Here is a 19,583-nt window from a genome sequence, read left to right on the forward strand (position 1 = left end):
CAGGGGCTGAGAGAAAAGCCTGTGAAATCCGTCACCTTGGTTTCCACTGCTCACCCGTGCTGGAAGCTGCAGTCAGGGAGGCTTTCTAAGGCTGTTTCAGAACAATTAGTCTGGCTGCTTCAGGAAATGAGTTTCAACATGTTTTATGGGCAGCTACGCCTTGGGTTCAAGGGAGGGAGCACGCGCTCAGCCTTTCCAACAGGGAGCGACCTGCACCTCCCAGCCTGATTCCCTCCCTGTGGGGCTGCAGACCCCAGCAGTCCCCAGGGCTGCAAAGGGCCAGGAGGGCAGGGACACAGGGCCTCGGCCCAGCAGGCGCCTCGGTCCCACCAAACCACAGCTGCCTGCTCTGCGCAGCCCCGTGAACCGCTGTGGAAGCTCTCGATCGCTAGCACTCGCTGCAGCTGTCAGGAAATGACACTAATTAGTTTAATTTGCAATAACACACGCACTTAACTCTCCCAATAACCTAAGTTAGTACGCGGGTTTGCACACCAGGCAGTGGCATGCTCGGGAGGAGGGGCGTGGCCGCGGGCCCTTGGCCACGCGCTGCTGATAAAGGGCTCACTGCAGATGCTTCATTTCCCTCTGTTATTCTCTCATCTGCTTGTGTGGAAATTATTTATTTGATAAGTGTGACAGTTTGGTAGCCAGAAAAGAAGGCAAGACGGAAGTCTTCACCGCCCGCTGGAGGGTCAGAGCAGTGCCGCCAGACTGTGGCTCCCAGTCCCCCTTCCCTCTTGCTCCCAGGCCCACTTCCGCTCCTGCCCCGTCCTGCCAGGGTCCCTGTCCCCTGCTGCTCCTCCTCCCTGCATTTGCTGCCTACTCTGTCACCAAGCTGAGGAGGGAAGCTCCTTAAAAGCTTTCACACACGTTTTTATTAGGCCACGTTTGCCGGACGGGCGATCGCCTGCGTCGTGAGGGAGTCTGCACTTGCCCACATTCGCCAGCCTCACGGTGTCCCCCTGGCCCCCAAACTGGGGCCCAGGCTGGCCACCTGCCGCCCACCCACACAGCACAGGCCTGAGGGCCGCCAGCTCCATGGCTCAGATGGACCTGGTTTGAGCTCACATAGTGACTTCAAAAAAGAAGCTCCCTTCCCCTTCCCCTCCCGATCGTGGCTCCGAGGTAAAATGTAAAGTGTCATTTTCTCCTGGGAGATAGTCACTGAGACCTGGATTTCAGATGTGCATCTGACAGCTACCAGGTCCACTGTACCACCTCCTGCTTTTGAATCCATTGCTGGGGAAATTAGAGCAAGTTTTACAGCTTGAGATCCTTGCATCACGAAGGTCTAATGTCAAACCTGACACATTCACCCCCAAAGTGGATCAGAGCCCTTGAACTGGGTGGACAGTGCAGAAAGACAGGCCTTAAAATAGATGCCAAGTAAACTCTGCACTTCTCAGCCGATTTGGAAGCCCTGCTGGCGGAAGTCCCCAGCGAAACCTCTCACCACACCACCGTGGTGAACGGCCTCCGCGCCCAAAGCTTTATAATCTGCTTCTATAATTTGTTTTCTCCTAAAATTTGACAGGATACACAAGATCCAATTGTCCTGGGCAGAGACTGTTTTAAAAACATTTGGGAGGAACAAATAAAGAAAGATTAACATATTGTGAAAGGAGAATCATTCTGCCATATTTTTTTAGTGGTCTAAACACTCACATATTTAGATAAATCTTGGTCCTAAAGTGAAATCTTAGAAAGAATTCACTTACCCTCTGGTAACTGTTGAGTAAACATGCTGGGGGCTCCCGCCACCCTCTGCCTTCAGGCGTCTGAGGTGGCATCTGTGTAGACACCACAGAGAAAAAGATGCTAAGGTCTTGTTTTTTCCCTTGTTTGACCTGACTTTGAAGCCCACTGTCTGTTCTATTTTTCTCTCAAACATTTGAACTAATTAGTAATCAGGACCTGGGGTGCTATCATTTGGTGTAAGGGGGGCTCCCTGTAAATTTGCTGGGTTTCCATAAAATAATGTTAGTGTGAGAAAACTTTTAAAAGACACAGTTGGACTGGGCATGGCGGGGCACACCTGTCATCCCAGCACTCATGGAGGCCAAGGCAGGAGGGTGGCAAGCTTAAGACCAGCCTGGGCAACTTGGCAGCTTAGTGAGATCCTGTCTCAAAAGAGAAAGTAAAATCAGGGCTGGGGTACAGCTCAATGCGAAAGTCCTGGGTTCAACCCCCAACACCAAAAAGGAAAAGTGAAGGGTTGGGCACCAGGAGCTCGGGCGTGGAACTGGTCCTGCTGCCCCCGTGGGTCCCAGAGGCATGACTCAGACTCTCCAGGGAGAACCCCTTCCCGCCTGTAAATGTGGGTGTTGGGCTGCAGCTCTTTGTTCCCGTGTCATGAAGCCTTGTCCGCTGCTGGCTCAGAGTCCCTGGCATGTCTCACAGATGTCCCTGTGGGTTAGCAGAGCCACCGTGGCTTCCTGTCTGGCGGGGGAGGCTGCTCTCCGTAGGACTCTGAGCTTTCCAAGGACTGTCTTGGCTTCACTGCGAGGAGACTAAGAGGCTGACAGCAGTGCTGCAGAAGCGTCAGCCGACGAGGCACTCAGACACACCGTCCTGCCCCACAAACACGGTCTTCACGGCACAGAGAGGAGAACAGTTAGGACATTCCCAGACTCAGCCTTGCTGGGCAATGCCCGCGCATCCTACGGCCAACCTTGGCTTGCTCTGCACCCTGCTCCTCCCGTTAGCATCTCGCACCCTGTCTGTCTCTGTGTGTCACACGTACCTGGATGCAGGTCTTTGATTGCAGCCCTGATGTGCTTTCAAAGGCAAGCAGAAACACAGAAATGACACCCAGCGTTGGGAGGCAGATTTATTTTACATCAACAAGCACAGATCAGGGTCATTCCTAGAATATCAGGCCCCAGTCTCTGGTGACCCAGGGCTTATATGGGATACGCAAGCAGGTAGTACAGAGGCAGAGTGGCTTGTCAGTTGGGGATTTGTTTATATGACCTGCATTGTAGCAACCAGCTGTGCCCTCAGTGATCAACCGTTTCTAAGAGACAGGAGCAACTGGAACTGGGACAGGAACTGTTACCCAGGCAACTAACAATCTGAAGTACACTGACTACGGGGGCATTTTCTGATACATGCTCAGGGGCACCACAGCGCCTGTGCACCCAGCTGGACACTGGAGCGGCTGCTCAGTGGTACCCGTGTTACTGGGCCAGCAGCCTCTGCCCTGGCTGGTACTGCTCCGGAGCATGACCTCAAATAGAGCTAACCATTCAATCCTTAAACCTGTGTATAAGTTTTAAACTGGCTGGCCTTGTCGTATTACAGCTGAGCCAGCTCCTGGCTTGACTAAGGTCACACTTGCAGGCCCCCGACAAAGTGAAAGCCACTAACGGCCCATGTTTTCGCTCAGGAGCTGGGCTGGGGAATTTGAGAGTCCTGACCCCCAGCACCAGCCCTGCTGGACCCCCAGCTTTCCTGCTGCCAGACTGGGCCAGAGAGGCCACTGAGGCCTGCTGAAGCGTCCCCACTCTGTGTCCTCCCTTGTCAGCTCCTCTGCTCCTCCCAGATCACTCCTTCCCCCCAAGTCCCCACTCTTCAGCACACTCCACACACACCCAGGACCTGGCACCGCTGGCCAACAACACAGTGTCACTTCGCTTTCGAGCCTGCTGGTCTGTAATTCTCAGTGCTCCAACCTCTGAACTGTAAAAAATTCAGCCCTTTTGAAACAAGCTGAGGAAGGGTTTTTGTACCCAGGACGAATGAAAAAGCCTCCTTTCCGTCTGTGATACTGAAGCTGCGGGCAAAGGAGCTGGGTGGGAGCTGTGACCACACAGGGCTCGGGCTGGAGCTTGTCAAGGGATGGGCATGAGCCGTCTCCACTCTTTGCTTTTGTGGAGGAAGCTGCAGCGTGCCCTCTCCAGGACGCAAGATGGACATCAGCACGCGGCAGAGCCCTAGGTCCTGGCTTTAGAGGGACAAAAAGACCCACGCATTCCCTTACCAGAACACTCAGCAGTTTTGCAACACAAATCAGTGTTTGAAGCCAAGGAACCCTAGCTATTATCCTCTCCCGTTACAACAGCAACCACAACAGTGCAGAGAAGCTGGAGTTTTGATCGCCCAGGGCCAGGCTGACCTGTGGGAACCAGGCCACAGGGATGTGTTTTGCTTCTCAAATGCACTGGTGTTTGGAACCATCCAGGTGAGGGCCCTCGTTTCATAGGCAGCTCGCCTGCCCTGTCTTGCCTGCACTTCCAAGAACAGAATTCAAGGATTCGGAAGAATTAAAGAGGGTTGCAGTGCCAAACAGTTGACTGAAGGATGTAGGTGGTGCCCTGGCTGCGCAGACTCCCTGGAGTAAGCCAGGCCTCGGGCAGCGCCTGTGACAGCCGATCTCAGCGGGCTGAGGAGTCGCAGCCCTGAGCACCCTCGGCCCGGAGCTGCCTGCATCTGCCAAGCTGAGAGGATGAAGCGAAGCCTCACTGGGCAAGGGTCCTTGTTCCCGGTTAGGACACAGATGCCTCCCGGGAACTGTGCCGTCCGTCAGGTGAGCCTGCGGCACTACCGCACCGCAGGGCCTCGGAGATCTGGAAAAGGCCGGGGAAGTAAGGAAGGGCAGGCGTCTGCTGGCTGCAGGGAGCCCTGGCAGGAGCAGCCGGGGCGTGGGCTACGTGCAGCTGGGCAGCACACAGGTCACGTCGAGAGCTGGCCCTTCGCACACAGAGCTTCTCGGCCCTCTTGCTGTGTGTCTGTCTGCCTCCCTCCAGCCGGTGACGCCAGCGTGGAGGCCAAATGTGTTTGCTCAGACCCCTCCCCCGCAGTCACCAGGGCTGCTCACGCTAACCAGTAATTTAGAAACAATGAGAACTCTTCCGTGGAATCTGAGTGCGGTTGTCTGACTCCCAGCATGCCCCTCGGCCCAGCCCACTTGAAATCAACAGCAGAAGTGGTGGCTGCGACCTCCAGGAGGGCAGTGCACCTCCTTGGTTCCTTAGCTTTGTCCCTCCAGGACGTCCATGCAGAACTGCCCCACTCTCCTCTGGGCCAACCCCGATTTGCTGGTACCTTCCCTGGCACAAAAAACAATCGGGAACAGATGTGCAGGGCCTCCAAGGGGAAGACAGACAGGACAAGGTGCGTGGTGACAAGCTTGGAACTGCCCCAGGGCTCACACACAGTCAGGGCCACTCACACCGTGGAGAGGTGTGAGATTTTAAAAATCATCCCCTGGAACACCTGCTCCAGCTCCACCGACTCTCCGTACCGCCTGAGAATGGTGACAGCACCTCCAGGCTGTCATGGGGGAGCATGTTGACAGGGACACGAGGCCCACACTGAGTCCACGGAGGCCAAGGGGCGCAGCATCTTTCAGGGAGATGCGAAGGAGCCCTGCCTGCGGGATGCTGGTGCCTGGCACCTCTGTTGGCAGCTGCTCGTACCTCCCCGGTCAGTTCCCACCTGCGTTGCCTCTCACGGTTCTGCCCATCTGAGCTCGGAAATCCCGAACCGTGCCCCGTGTCTTCCAGGGAGCAACCTGGGAAAGCGGGTCGGACCCCCGGGGCTCTTTGCTGAGGTCAGGCTACAGAGGCTGCATGTGTTTCAGTAGAAAGATGAAAGTCACGCAGTTTAAACCACGGAAAATATCAGTGCCTCTTATCTGGCCCTAGATTCCTAGATCTACGGGAGGAAACTTGTAGATCAAGTAAAAAGACATCTATTTATAGCAAACTTGGAAAACCTCCCCCTTCAAATCTCTGAGGGATCAGTTCGTAGGGGGCACTCCGAGGGGACCGTGGAGGAATCACAGTGGGGCGAGAGGCAGACGTGGACCCTCGTGACTGGTTAGCTTCTTGCACAAGGGTGAAACACCACGTGGTCCTCCCACACCCAGGGCAGGAAAGGGGACAAGTCCTGTGGCTGCATGGCTATGTGAGTGAGCCCTCCTCGGGGCTGCCTTCTCCAGCAGAAACCCAGATCCTCACAGAACGGAACCACACAGTCTGCTGAAGATGGTGAACACTGTTTCCCTTACGAGGAGGAAAGATGCCCAGGTCCGGAGCGCTGACTGCGCACGCTGCACATGTGAGTGCTAAGATGCAGGGACAGCGCAGGTCCCCTGTCACGGTCACCACAGCCTGCAGATCAGGGCTATGAATTAGAACAGGAAAGGTCAGAGTGCACTGTGGGCAGGGCAACATGAGCCGTGTCCCTCAGCTATCCCAGAGATGTCTGTCACGGTGGCCCTGGGCCGTCCTAAGGGAACAGGAGATGCTAACCACAACTGTCTTTGCAGGGCACCGCGCCAGGCACGGCAAGCTGGCAGGGCCACTCCAATCCCTAGGGAGCTGCAAGGCCTGCAGCATGGTCTTGCTGTCCCCTCCTTGGGGACCTGGAGGGACGTCAGGCCTGGCCACTGCCATGGTAGCTTCTCAGCTACCTCTTCTAGCTCAGCGGCAGCCAGAAGTATTAATACTTTAACTGGTAAAGCGCCCGGAAGGAGCACTTGTAGGCTAGAAACAGGGCGGGGTACAGGCTGTGTGCGGAGAGGGCATCAGGTGGGTGTGTGTCCTCCGCCAGCCACCAGTGAGAGCGGATGGAGGGCCCACCAGCGAGGCCGAGGAAAGGTTTAGTTTTTCCCCTCCAAAGTGGCCTTTATTTAGCGTGGCGTGGTGGCACACGCCTGGAATCCCAGCCCTCAGGAGCCTGAGGCAGGAGGTTCAGGGTGAGTTTGAGGCCATCCTGGGCTACACAGGGAGTTCAAAGCTGGCCTGCACTACAGAGTAAAACCCAGAAAAGCGATGCTGTCTCTGGACGAGTACATGCCACCCTGGGCCCGTTATCCGCGCGAGGGATTTCAATGTGTGGGGATGCCTGCAGTGCTCCTGAACAGCTTGCGTTAGGAAAGTTACGGAAGGTGCTCTTAGCAGTGCTAGGACGCCGGGTCGCCAGGCCTCCCAGCCTGCCCGTTCCGGCACCTCCCTGTGGCCTCCTGCCTTCTACGAAGAGGCAGCAGCTGCGAGGCGAAGCCAAGGCCTCCTGAGACAGCTGCTTAGTGAGCAGGAGAAGCCGTCCATAAGGGGCATTTTCCTAAATGTTAACTAAAAGTACCTTATCCCTGCTACTGCCCTAACTACCTCGCTGATTCCTGTACCAAAGTCCCGCTGTTAAGGAAAGAGCTGATTTAAACAAAGCAGGAGTATTTTTAGCACAATAAAAAAGAGACCATTCAGGATATCTAATTATGCAAACCGTGAACTGGAAGACGCTCGTCTTGCATTAGCCGAGACTTGACTCGGTTCTAATTTGCTCTTTTCTCGCAGCAGAAAGCCGTCCTTCTCTGTCGCTTTGCTGCCGTGGCATGGCTCGGCGCCTCCGCCAGACGCGGCGCAGGTCACCGCAAAGTGTTTCTGTTGCCGTGCAGACCGCAGCGAGGGAGCGCGGGGTAATGCATTGTAATGCAGATTACGGTGGTTTGCTGCTGCGCGATCCACAGATATGATTGCATCTAATTTCAGAAATAAGTGGAACCGTCTGCTCTTTTGTGGGAGCTGAAAAGCTGTTCGACGGCATTCAAGTGACGGCTGCCTCTGCCCCAGGAGAGAGGCGACCCCCTGTGTCACCGCAGTAACTTCCTAGGAGAATCTCACTTCTTTTCTTTTGCCTGGAAAGATAGCACATTCTGCTATTCCGGGGAGAGTGTATTTGTTTTGCTGAACTTTCTCGTTTCTTCCTCTTGGAGAGGACATTCGCGTGCGGTGTCCTTGTCCCTCTCGGTCCCCACAGTTCTGTGACAGTGCTGCTCCTGCTCTTGGCAGAAGACATCGCAGGCACACTTCGGTGCCCGGGGCCGACCCCACGTCTCGACGCTGGCCACCTCCTGAGGTCTGTGTGTACCAGGGGCCCTCGCCACCAAGACGGAACCGCAGCCTACGGGTTGGTCAGGATGGCTCGGGCTGTGGACTCATCAGGCCACGGTTTCCGTCTAACCTGCCGCTCCCGCATTCCGATTGCTGGGGAGGGTCCAGAAACAGGAGCGTCAGGCACACTCTCCCTGCTTTGAGCACCCACAGTCCTCCCCGTCACATGCGGCCAGCCCCCCCTGTGCATGTGCACCCCCTAATTACGTGCTTTCTCAGTGTTTGTTTTCCATTGCTTCGACTTTGGTTTTGCGTATCTCTAGAGGAGCCCACAGAAACAAGTTAACTGTACTTTTCATTCCAAACAGAAAGTAAACTAGGTACCAAGCCCTTTGGCAGGAAGACGCGGGGTTTCCTAGGGAGCCTCAGGAACCAAGCATGCTGGCACCAGCAGGCCCTCTGGACCGTGGAGCACAGGGACATCGATCGTGAAGCTGGTGGGCCAGAGGCCCGGAATGGAGCCCCTGCGATGGGCGCGGACACCCGGGTTTGTGCAGAGCCTGTCCTGCATGAAAGCAAGCCCGGGCCTCGCTCCTCGCTTCCTGGGCTCTGAGAACCTGACCAGGCTGTGGATAGGGGCTCAAACAGGACCCGGTACAGGAGGGAAGCTGTGAGCGCCAGCCCTGCTCATGGCTGTCACCTGGACCCTGAGTCCTACCGGAGGTGTCATGAAGCTCTCTTAGAGGCAGCCGTCACGCGACTCAGGCTTCTGCTCCACTGCAGTCTGGTCTTCAGTGTTTACTCCAGGTATTTCATCTGGGTGGTAGGAGTATAAGACATTAGGATCATGTAAAAGCCACTTCTCTTTTTAAAGACGCAATTGTTTGTGCTGTGGACTCTGAAATCCTGTCATGACCAGGTCTCCTCTATGACTTCCTCACGGGGCTTCACAGCCGCGGCCAAGAGACCCAGGTGCCAAGCTGGAGCCAGCACCTGGGCAGACTCGTCACGGAAGCGCTGTCCCCAGCACCTGACACACCAGAGAGGGGGGGACCCTGCACCCCGGCAGCCACAGCGGTGGTTCTGAGGGGCTGAGATTCCAGGTGGGAAAAGAAAGCCACCAGGAAACACAGACTTCTCAGAGGGCTCAAGGGTCGGCCCCTTCTGCAGCGTGCAGGTTTTGTGACCCAGGGATGCTCTCACCACTGACTGCCTGGTCCTCAAGCACAGACCTCGCAGCACGAACTCTGCCTCTTGTGACACGCAAAACACGTGCTTGTGCCACTTGGCAAGGAGAATTTCAACCCACATACGGGTGTCTGGAGAGATGGGCAGGGGATGATGGGTATGATGATCAAGCAAGGTGCAGGTTTCCTTCTTTAATTATTAAACTTGGGCTTGCATCGTACTTCAGCAGATGAGTAAACAGTTACGTGTTTGATGTGCAGCCTGACACAGTTCCTCTCCCCTCAGGGTGGCCCGTGCAAGCCATGGGCCTGCGCACCAGGCTTTATATTTTAAAAACCAGTTATAGAAGGCATTTGCTTCTATTCTAAGTTCTGGCCCAGACTTCAAGGGAAAACTCTGCACTGAGAAGAACCCCGAGAGGGTGCGCTCCACATGCCCTCCCGCTTCCACTGCCTGGATCCATCCGGAGTGAGGAGCGCCCAGGGCACAGGGTCCAATAGCTTGCTAAGCTGTCATTAGCTCATTGCTTTCTGAAGACACCAGAAGACATAGGTCTCTGCTCGCTCTGTGCCGCCATCTTCCTGTCCTGCAGATCTGGGGTCCAGAGCAGGATCCCAGAAATGCCTCCACACTGACCTGGCACTGTCTCCCAGTGCGATCACCTAGGGGACCTCGGGTCACATCTGCACCCACAGGGCGGCCTGCTGTCCTTGGCAGAGATGAGGTCACGAAGCTTCTCTGCTCATGTTGAAAGGATTTCCACACAGCAAGGACACTCACAAGGTGACTTGGTGGGACAAGGGCTCAGGGCCAGGCCAATCTCAAAGGCGACAGCCTTTTAGGTGAGCTGGACTGGTCAACAGCACTCCCAAGGGATGCTGATTGGGGACAACTCAAGACAGCACACAGCTGGTTGTGCAGGTCCACAATGCCTCTGTCAGAGCCTGCAGTGTGGACACAGCGCCTTCCCCTCTACCGGCTCCGCCTGGAAGACCGGCCTTGGTGGACAGCGCTCTGCCTGCTGTGTAGACACTTCTCAGTTGACACACTTGCCTCTTCCGGTGCCTGGTGCAGACCACATGCCAGTGTCACTTAGGGAAAGAGATGATGATTGCCTGTCGCTGGGTTTGAGTCCCGAGCGGGCAATTAGCAGACTTTTCTGGAAACCCCACCTCCCCCGAGCCCGGCGGAGCCTTAGATTCAGAGCCTTGGGCCTGTCACTGGCAGCGAGGGCGCCCACATACTGGAAAGGCTGTGGAAATTACATCGCATGAGTTAAACCACCGGAAGTGAGGTGGCTTTCTGACAGGATCCTGCTGGGATATTTTTCATCACTTTTTCAATATTTTTTCTTGCTGTCATTTAAATAGATTCTTGGAAACTTGAAACTTAAATCTGTCTCCTTACCCAGAGTTTCCCTTTCAGCGTGTGTGCAGGCACACACACGCACACACGCACACACACACACACACAACTGCTTTGTTATTTTAGGAGTGCTCATGGGCTGGTGGCACTGACTTTTTTTTAATCAAAAAAACACATGAAAGCTTTCACTCCACATATTTTCCCCACACATACTGCATCGCGCAGTGGTAAATTAAAGCCACATAGGCAAAAAATAGAGGCATCTTTGCTGGCCGTGCAGACCCAAGCAGGCCAGACAGCAGCCCCTTCCTCCGGCCCTCACCCTTCCCCCTCCCTCCCTCCCTCCCTGAGTCCCGATACTTTCTTAAAGATTTACTTCTGTGAGCCAGTGTATCTCGAATAATTCTGTTAAGGCACACTCTGTGGCTGTTTACAGTGAGAGCTCACAGCACAATCTTCACACTCTACATGAGAAGCCCAGCACATAAATCTGATTTTCATAATGGTTCAGACTCACATACATTGTTGGTGAAAGGCTACAAAAATATGCTTTGTATTAGCTCTGCTAACTTTATATTCGATTTTTAAAATAACTTTAATTGTATTTCCCATTGTTTCTATTGCATTCTTATAACACAATTTGTGTTCCCTCTGGTAGCTAAAATTACACCTGTAACTGTCCAAAACTATTAGTAAAGTCAGCTTAGCCCGTGGGATAAAGTATCTGTCTTGTATTTCAGACAGATTGTGTTCCAACACCAATGTGGTCAGATTTTTATTAAAAATTCTTCATATTTCTTTTCTCTCGGTGCCAAACAGATCGCTACATTTTCAACACTTAATCATCTTCATCATCTAAAAATATTTCCACATTAAACAAAAATATTTAAACTTCTTTTTGATGCAGCAAACTTAGAACGCTGCACCGAGTCTGGTTTTCATAAAGCTGCGCGGCAGCGAGGCTCGCACCCAGCGGCAGCGCGCGCGGGGCCCGGCGGGCAGCGTGGGAGGGCGCAACCCCCACGGACCGCGCAGCCTCTAAGGGTGCGGCTCGGCGGGGTGTCCCGCTCCCTGACGGTATCTTTGGAGGCTCCCCTTGGCGTCCTGGCACTCTGGGTTCCCGTGCATGGGAGGAGGGAAGCCCCACATCCATCCCACTCCGTCCTCCCCGTCCTCCCTCCCGCAGCTGCTGCTCCCAGTGCAGATTCAGTCAGCGAAACAGAAACTGCCTCAGCGGTGCAGTACTCCTGGGGACAGGTGACACCGCGGTGGGTGCTGGAAGAGGGCAAGAGGCCCCGGGACACAGGAGCCCGGGATCAGCCACGCAGGAAGCTCTGTGTGGAGGGATGACAGAGGAGAAGGAAGGGATGCCAGGGCCAGCAGGGGACAGTCCCTGCAACCTGAGCTGAGGGGAGGGGATGGCAGAGCCCCAAGCAGGGCTGTGAGCCCCTCCAGCAGGGGCCCAGTCTCCAGCTGCCTGGCCTCAGGGCCTGAGCCACTGCCAGGGCCTGCACAGGCTCTGGATAGAACAGGGACGTGGGAAATGAGGTTTGCAGGGAACCAGTACGTGCTGCAAGGGCCAGAGCTGGGGTCAGATGCCACAGCCAGGGCCGTGTCTCCTGGGTCACACCTTGGGGGAGAGATCGCCGGAGCCCAGGCATCTTAGCCGTTCCAGCCTCCAGAGTTGTGGAGAGGGTGGGTCCTGCTGAGCACTTTGCTCAGGACTCTTAGGGACCTGGGCAGCTTGGCCTCCCTCCCTGCCTGGCCCCCCAGCCACCGTCCTCCACCAGGTACACTGGGCCTACTCTGCTCCTGGGCTGGGTTCAAATCCAGGCCCCACTGAATGAGTGGCCTTCTTTCCCACTGCCCTCTCCCTCTTCTTCCCAACCTCCTTTAAGAGCCAGAAGCCCCTGTGTGGAGGCCCTGGGCCCGGGCAGGGTGGGCAGAGAGGGTGGACCTGTGTGGCTGCCTGCCAAAGCCACTTCCGACAACACAGGCGCCAGGACAGGGATAGGCGCCAGGAGGGTGGGGCCAGGCGGGTGCTGGCTGGGATGAAGATGGTGCAGGACTCTGTCGGGTCTGCTGTGCCATGTGTCGGCCCACGCCCCTCAGCGTCCTGTGACTCGGGTTCCTCAGCTTTGCAAAGGGGTGATAACAGGGGTCCTTCTGGGGTTGGGGTGATGGTAGCCAGCAAACTGGTGTGGGACACACAAGCCAAGGATCCAGCACACAGTCCCTCCCCTACCTCAGCTGGACTGGGGGGTCGGGGTAGCCCCTAAGGTGTCCCCGTTCCATCCCCAGGCCTGTGTGCCTGCTCCTTCCTAAAGGAAAGGGGGCTTGGTGAGGTGGAGGCTCCGGTGGGAGGTGGCCCTATCCTCCAAGAGGCCACTATAACTCCACAGTTCCTTTTAAGAAGGGGGCAGGGGTGAGGGACTGTCCCCTGGCCAGGCAGGACCATCCCCCGGCTGGGCAGGCCCCACTGCCTTGGATCTCAGTACACACACACACACACGCACACACGCGCGCACACACACACACACACACACACACACACACACACGCACACACAGGACCTGGGCACATGGTTACCGGCATGATGGGTAGGAACGGTGAGCGAGGACTTAGGAACACCCCTGGGAGAACACAGGTTTCAGCTCACTTTATTTTATAGCTCTGAAGCAGGGGACCAAGCAGGTGCTATGGTCCCTATGCACCATAGGGACACTTGTTTTCCACGGGCCCTGGGGTGCCAAGGGCCCCCACCAACCTCGAACCCACAGACAAGGTTCTGCCTCCACAAAACGCACCATGGCCCAGGACCAGCTGGGCTTGTTCTTCAGCTAGTCGGGGTGCAGACAGCTCCCCTTTTCCTGAGTGCCCCACAAAGAGAGGTGGATGTGTGGAGAGAGACTGGCCAGCCCCAACCCCTGGCGGTGAGTCGCGGTGGTGACACCTGTTCTGCAGCCCTGGTCTCTCTGCCCTGGGACCCAGGGTGCCTGCCTTCCTTCCAGGATTTGGTTTTGGCTCAGTCACAGTTGTTGGGGGCCACACTGGGCCCCTCGAGAGGCAGGCACAGCAGGAGACGCTGGAAGGGAAGCACCGAACCAAAGACCCACTGGGTCCAAGCTCTCGGAATGTGAGCGGGTGAGAGGTTGTAAGGCTCAGGGTAGGAGAGACCTCGCTCACCACACCTGAGGCTAAGGAGCAGAAATGGAAGGGCAGGAGCGGGTGGATTCCTGCTGGACTTCGGGCCTGATTTTCCCCACTGTGGACTGTGCAGCCCTGGGAACATTATTTACCATTCGCCTCCTCGTCTATAAAATATACATGGTTGAGAAACAAACAGAGAAATCTTCTTCCTTCCTAGAAGTCTTGAAACTGCACTTAAAGCTAGAGATTTCCTGTCTCCAGCCCATTCACCTGTCAAAAGTACAGATGAGAGAAAATTCTCGATGCTGGCACAGCCTGGGAAGAGGTCACCTTCATCAGCCTCAGTGGAGCTGGGGCTGGGAGCCGCTGGGGAACACTTGGGAATACCCAGTCTGTCAGGCACCCTCCAGGCCTGCGCCCCACACCTACACAGCACAGCCATGCACGGCCCTCCCGTACCCAGTGGAGGGCGCCTCGGTCCTTGTGCAGGGAAAGGTCCAGCGATGTGCGTGACCTCCTGGCAGGTCCTGGTGCCCGAAGGTGCCTTCTCCCCTCCTCCTCCCCCAAAGGACCCAGGTGCTTGTCGACGTCATGGTCACCAGTGTACTGGAACTCCTGATTTCTCCAGGGAGAACAGGTCTGGTCTGCTCTGCTCCCTGGACAGATGCACCTGACGGCCCCTTAGAAGGACTTCCAGAAGGACAAGGAGGAGGGAGGTACCCCAAGGACAGCTGGGTGACTGGCTTTGGCCTGGGGTACCCAGCTGTGTTCCAGTCCTGTGTCTTGGAAGAGTAGCAGATGCCTACACTCTTACTGGAAATGGGGGACCAGAGGAAAGGAAGAGGGGGGAAGAGGAAGAGGAAGAGGAAGAGGAAATGGAGGAAAAACCCACCGGCAGCCGTCTGTGATGTCATCCTGCCTCTGCCCCCTAACTGCATGTGTGTTCTAAAGCCTGCTTCTGCCCACCCTCCGAGAGGTCCTGGTTCGGCCCCTGTCTGACCTTGGGCCACACTGCTGGCATCCGCACGCTCCCCTCTGGGGGCTGCTGGGGCATTTCCACGCTCCCCTTCCCCACCCCAGCACCAAGAATACATTATCTGTCCTGGTCTCCCCATAAAGCAACGGAAAGTGGGGCTCTCGTGCCAGACTTCTGGGTTGGACCCTGGCTCTGCACTCCCTGGCTGTGAGATGGTGGGGTCAACTTCTTCCTCCCCAAAGAGAGACAAAGATGGCGCCCACCCTGCAGGGCGGTGGAGAGACGCTTGGCCCACAGGACATGCCTGGCCAGTCAGCCTCCCTCGGCCGTCAGTCCTCTCCTCCTTTCCTTCCTTCTTTCCTTCCTTTCCTTCCCCCCTCCCTCCATCCCTCCCTCTGCACGCACTGGCGGCCTGACCTTCTCCTCAGCTGACCTCTGGCCACTTCTCCCCACTGCCCTTCTCCAGGCTCCCATGGCTCCTGCTGCACACCAGCTGTGCCCAGGTCCCCTTTGCCTTCCTGGAACTTGCTAGGCTCTTGCCAAACGATGGCGGAAGGAATGAATCCTATCAGCGTACTGTGCGGGCATTTCCCTGCCTGGTTTCTCGGAGGGCACAACTCGTGTGCTGGCCACGTTCACAGCTGGGCTCTGGCGTCCAGGAGAGCAGGGGGCACAATTGAGATGCACCCACCCTGGGGGCGTCCTGACCTCCCAGCGCCCCGCCACACCTAGGTGGGTCTATCATGGATCCGAAAATCCTACAAATTCTAGCAACTGATGATATAGATTTTTGGAGTGAATAGTCCTTCCAAGTTTCTTATCCCTCTAACACTCATCACGTGAGCTGGATGATTTGAACTCTAGGGCTTCGTTTGCCTTCCATAATGCAGCGAGATGACTTTGGGTGAACTTCAACCCTTCTCGATGGCTGCCGGCTGCGGAGCCCACATCCAGCGCTTGTGAGGAGCAGGCAGTTACAGGCCGCCGTCAGCCCTGTCAGACGAGGAGAAGAAGATCTAATTATTCTGTCTTTCGATCACTTTTATTAGTATTAGTGAAACTGTTTTCTGCGTAAAGGTTGCTTTTCCTCTTTCAGACAGCATGAACTCTTTCATTAAATTACCCTAAAATGCTGATTGCTGTAATCTAAGCCTTCCAGTGTCCAACGATTACTTTTAGCTCCATATTTGAGCAAAAGAGAAAAAATAAATTGTCCAGCATTCACTAAAACAACAACAGGCTGTTTGCAGCGTACATGCTGAGCAAATGTGTGGTAAATGAATAAAGTAAACATTATTTTTTAAAAGAATGATGATTTAGCAATATATGAACTCATAAAAGATTTTATAGTTTCTCTGTCTATTTAAAACTGTGAAGAGTGAAACTGTCTGGACTTTTCAAGAAGAACAAAACTGGAATGGGCTGTGCCTTGGGCCTGAAACAGGAAGCCTGGTTTTGCTGCAGCCCTGCAAGTCTCGGGGGGCCGTGCTCCGGCTGTTTGCCTTGTGCGCTGAGGACGTCCAGTGACTGAAGGCTTGGGGTCCCCACTTCTGCCCCTCGCGGGAGCCGGGTACTCTAGGGGAGCAGACTGCAGGGAGAGGGTCCGGCCCCTCTGGGGCGACTTCAGTCTGACTCAATGTCACAGATGACAGCAAGGTGATGCTGAGACAAGAGGGCAGGACACCGAGAGAGAGGGCAAGAGCCCCGAACCCCGAAAGCCAAGCCGTTGAATATTACGAGCAAGCCATGCCTCACTGAACTCATTTTTCAGGACAGAAAAGCAGATTGTTGAATTATTCACGCCGAAGTAATCCTTGCTTAATTTAATCATCGAACTGGGTTTCCTAATATGGATATTTTCTTAGACTTCAATTTGTTACATAGCAAGCTTATTTTCTAATAGTCTATGTTGGTAATAAGAAAATGAATTACATGCTCTTGGCAGAGAGATGACAAGTTAGATCTGAGTTTATCCCACACGAACTCGGTCCCCTCTTAAATTCAATCAGCCCAGGGGCCCTGTGCAACCTATCAGATCTGGATGCCAACTATGAACAGATGGCGACTCTCCACGCCCTGCCCCAGAACAAAGGCCAGGGCTCGCGCTCACCAGGACCTGTCCAGGGCATCGCAGGAGGGTCACGCGGCCATGCCGAGGGGGAGCAAAGTCCCCGGTGGGTGAGTGAAGGGCTACACCCAGCACCCAGCACCCAGCAACGAGGGTGCTTACCCAGGCAAGGGTGGAGCCTGACTGACGACCTAGGGGGCAGGGACCAAGGTGCCTGGCACCTGAAGACTGGTGCCCACTGTCTCAGAGCGAGCCGGGGAAACGCCAAGACCAGCAAATGCACTGCCGCGGTTCCTCACCTCGCCTCTAGCAGAGCTACCAGCACAACACCGCCTCTCTGTGACAGGAAACCCGATTATTAGGAGCATTAAACACGAAAAGATCGCCACCTTCCCAGGGCCGCAGACCGCTGGTCTCACTTGTCAAACACGAGTTCGCTTCTGACACTGATTTCTTAAATTTCCGCTGACGTGGCAATCCACAGCCCTTGCTCCCGGCTCTGAAACGTTTTAGAGACTTCACAGCTAAGCAGTCAGAAAGGATTTGGGGTTTCATTCAGCTCCCTGACCTGTTTAAGAGAATCGTGGAAATAAAACAATTTTCAGCTCAGGGCTGAGAAGGCCTCTCTCTCCTTCTGAAAGGCTCTTTGTATCGATGCCATGAATCAAATGGTTTGTCTAAGCGGTTACTCTGACCCACCAGCGAGGAAGGCGCGGAGATGTGGCGGTGAATCACATTTAATAACTTGCGGTTAGCTGTCATGAACACTTAATTTGACGCTGAACACGAACCCCGCAGGGTGGAGGGGGCTGAGGCGGGCGAGGTGGGCTTGGATGAGGAGGAGGAAGTCGAGGTCCCCAAGGTTCCCTCCTCCCCCATCCCCAGTCCCTGTGCAGTCCTGTCTGCCCTGTTCTGCAGCTCTGCAGCTCAGCGAGGAGGAGAAGGAGGAGGAGGAGGAAGGGGAAGAGGAGGAGGAGGCAGGCAGCCTGGGTTTTTCCGGCATCCCTGCCCCTCCCGGCTTTTCTGGGGTCCCCTCACCCCTGAGGGAGGCGCCCTGCTGCAGAGCATGGCCTGTTTGCACAGCGCTACTGGGGGGCTGTCGGCTGCTGAAGAATGCTAAGCGTCCTGGGAACCCACAGGAGGTTTCCTGCAGCTCTGAGCTGTCTGGCGGCCACAGAACTCTGTGGTGACCGCCGAACACTGCTGTCCCTGTGTCCCAGAAGAATGCGTCGAAACGCAGGAGACCACAGCGTCACATGTCGGCCATGTGTGCTGGCGGCAGCCGCTCCAGCCCCGAGGGCAGTTTGGTTTGTCACTTGGGAAGCAGATGTGTGGGGGGCTGGAAGGTGACCATAGTGAGCCCTTGAAGGCCACCCCACAGGAGAGACCACTGAGGAGCCCCTGTAGATGGCAGAGACAGAAGACAGAGCTCGGCACCGCGCCCTGCCCTGTGCAGCCGCGGAGGGCTCTTTCCAAACTCGGTCTCCTGGATGCCCGCGCATGTCACAGATGTCCCCAAGGACTTCTCTCGCCAGCCCGGGACCCTTTCACTGTCCTTTAGACCGTCCTATGCAGTGAGGGCTGGGGACCAGTCCTGTTTTTCCAGTTCATGTTATGCTCAGGACATCCACTGCCGAGGAAGATGGAATTGACACAGAAAAACCCCACAAGCCCAGGTTCCAAATCAAAGGGGTGGGGAGTGTTTCCAGGTGGCACCCGCAAACTTTAAACCAAAGCCAATCCCAGTGCATTCACATCGACTCAAGTTGGGGTGCAACACCCCTGACAGCAGCAAGCACCCAAGAAGCGGCCTCGCCTGTCCAGACTCCCCCATGCCACGTCCCGGCAGCAGCCTGGTGCCCCGGTCCCCGGCAACTGACTCGCGGCTTTCAACTGAATTCCTGCCAATTCAGCTGACCAGACGGGCGTGAAAGCTAAAGCTTTCTCTTCATTATGTTTTAATTTTAATTTACTAGTAACTTTAGCAGAAAAGATGATATATTAACCAAAATTCAGACCCATAGGATAGACATAAGGAGCCCCAGTAAAATGTAGCTAAAAAGCCCTTTATCCACCAAGCAAGCATAAACCCGTGCCTGGAGCTTGGCGTTCTAAGAAGGCTAACAGATACTTTGGAATCAGCATCCGGCACAAGCTCTTGGGACAGAGTCACCCCCAGAGAAATGAGAAAAATGAAGGTGAGCAGGGAGACTCAGAATGCAACAGTGCCACCGGGAGGGGTCACCGGAGCCAGGACAAGGAAGAAGTGAGAATAAAATAAAGGACCTTAAACCCGAGTCCCAAGTGTGTGCCTGCTTTCCATCACGTACGTGTGTCAGTGAGGGAAATGTCTTTCCTGTCTGTTACTTTCAGTTACTTACTAGATATTACATTAGGGAAACTGAGGCAGGTACGGGGTGGGGCTTAGCTGCTTCGCGGCCCATGGAGCAGAATGCGAACCTAACAGCCGCCCGAGACCCCTGCCGGTCTGCTGCACCCTCTTGCAGCAAGGCGGAAGCTGTCCAGGGGAAGTCCCACAACAGGGAGGGTGCCGCAGCAAACGTAGGCGACACCCAGGGCCCAGGTCGAGATCACAGAGCCAGAGGAGCCTGCGAGGCTGACCTGCTCCCCAAGAACAATAGTCCTTATTTTAAGAAGTAATTTTCTTAAACCATTTAAATTCTCTGAACATTATGGGTAGACCGAAAATATGCAGATAAACACATTAAAGTATTTTATAACATTCCCTTCCTTCCTTCCTTTCCAAGGCTTGATCCCGATCGGTGCTCCTCCTGAAGAATTCTAAGCTCTTTCCCAGGCTGCAGGATGCAGACCTCTGGGGCCCTGTAATCTGGGGGAGCCCCAGAGCCGGGGGCGGCTTCTCTGCGTGATCCATTGAACAGAGAGTGAGCCTAGATTCCTCCAGGGCCGTGCTTCTTCCACGAACGCAGTTCAGTGTATCCATTTCAGAGCCGTCAATCTGACCTCTGTCCTC

The 19,583-nt window shown here is 55.2% G+C and overlaps 1 long non-coding RNA gene across 1 annotated transcript; it reads left to right on the forward strand.

The window, feature by feature from the left end:
* The first annotated feature begins 1,255 nt into the window (after positions 1 to 1,255).
* Positions 1,256 to 17,208, forward strand: LOC134478359 (uncharacterized). The gene is made up of 2 exons (XR_010050973.1): positions 1,256 to 7,866; positions 8,210 to 17,208. It is a non-coding gene; the product is annotated as an uncharacterized LOC134478359 (long non-coding RNA).
* The last annotated feature ends 2,375 nt before the right edge of the window (positions 17,209 to 19,583 follow it).

This window comes from Cavia porcellus, unplaced genomic scaffold (genome assembly GCF_034190915.1).
Source record: "Cavia porcellus strain 051 isolate PalLab524CR breed Dunkin Hartley unplaced genomic scaffold, mCavPor4.1 scaffold_12, whole genome shotgun sequence".
Taxonomy (NCBI): Eukaryota; Metazoa; Chordata; class Mammalia; order Rodentia; family Caviidae; genus Cavia; species Cavia porcellus.